Genomic DNA, 1683 nt, shown 5'->3' with positions numbered 1-1683 from the left:
GGTATCTAAAATTTTAGAAATTTAATCATCTGCAATTCACTTCCGCACGCATATATTTGCTAATATATTGACTAATCGTGCGTCAAATTCAATAAACTCAATATTCACAGAGACTATAGCTAAGACATGTGTCTATAGGTAGCTAGAATTTTAGAAATTTAATCATCTGTAATTCACTTCCGCACGCATATATTTGCTAATATATTGACTAATCGTGCGTCAAATTCAATAAACTCAATATTCACAGAGAGTATGGGGTGTCTATATTCAAGCCGGTACGGGAATCATTTGCATAATATATTCTAGATATATTCCCAGATATAGCGTTTTTCAAGTTTCCCACAGAGCATGATAGGTACTAGATTTATCACGTGTTGCATGTTATATACGTTTGCAAATAATAAATTCGTTAGGACGGCAATGACAGATGCAGTGACTCACTGACTGCTGTGCACACGAACAGAGACTGTACTTATTGATTGTTTAATTATATGTAATCATAATATCAATGTAAACTAATACAATATACAATCTTGTGAAGCTAACAGTTAAAAGTTAGGGAAAACACTACTTGGTTCGGTGATCTGTGTAATTCTGCTGCCATTTGTCCTGTGAAAAATACCAGTTAAAACGATATGCAATTTGTAAATAATACACCACATCACATGACACATATATTGTAGATGATTATGTACATAGACTTCGGAAGTGGATCTGCAACATAAGAAGAGCCGACATTGACGGGTTAAAAGACAGCCAATGCAAATATCTGCTAATTTGAGAGAATCATTTTGAAGCATCTCAATTTATGTGTCCAGCTGACAAGGGTTAAAATCACTGGCTGCTAGGAAATTAGTAAAATACATTGCTTTCTCTGCTTCTCGTCATGTGACTCATGGGGCGTTATACATGTACCAGGCTTGATTTCATGAAATATACATAAACAGAAAAATACGGTTGAGAAATATTCACTGCAGGGCACTATAGTATATCATTATTGCTTATGGCAATATCAAAACTAAACCAACACATGCTGAATAATTTTGCTAATAAAAAATTTAAACTGTCTGTATTTTACCTTATTTTCCATAATTCCTTTACCCGATCCCTTCCACCTTTATTAAAAACACAAGGGCAAGTCAAAAAATTCAAGAGGCTAAGAAAGGATGCAGTTCCATCTCTGATAGAAGTCAGTAACCCTCCTGCACTCTGAACCTAGAAACAAGCAGAATCGTAAATTGCTGAAGCTCCAGCACTTGTGATTAAGCTTCTTAGCAATAAATGTGATTAATGGTATTTGAGTAAAAAATATGGAAATTATATCGTTTTTATTATTATTATTATTGTTTGTAGAAAAAACAAACATCTCACAAAATCCGGAAAATCAATGTTTCGGAGACGCCCAAGGTGCAGGGAACATGTTTTATTTTTATGTAAAAGCATTAGTCTGTGTATAGTCTGTGATACGGTGTGGATGATCGTTTGGCATGTAAAAATAAATGTATAGCCGTTTAATAGAGCAAAATCTACTTGAAGACTAACATTTGACCTTCTAGATTCAGGAATATATAATTAAACTCCAGTCCAAATATTATAATTAACGATAGAGACGTTTTAATGTTGCAACGTTACACATCCACGGTCTGTCACCACAGCCAGATTTTTAGTGTACCGCTACATTCG

At 34.2% G+C, this 1683-nt stretch overlaps 1 long non-coding RNA gene across 1 annotated transcript in view; it reads left to right on the top strand.

The window, feature by feature from the left end:
- Positions 1-1683, top strand: part of LOC106807680 — a 16662-nt gene that overhangs the window by 11647 nt on the left and 3332 nt on the right. The gene's annotated exons all lie outside the window — the stretch shown is intronic.

The sequence above is a fragment of the Priapulus caudatus genome, unplaced genomic scaffold, assembly GCF_000485595.1.
Source record: "Priapulus caudatus unplaced genomic scaffold, Priapulus_caudatus-5.0.1 Scaffold228, whole genome shotgun sequence".
NCBI lineage: Eukaryota > Metazoa > Priapulida > Priapulimorpha > Priapulimorphida > Priapulidae > Priapulus > Priapulus caudatus.
Note: the sequence above shows the minus strand (reverse complement) of the source record. Positions and strands in the feature narration are given on the sequence as shown.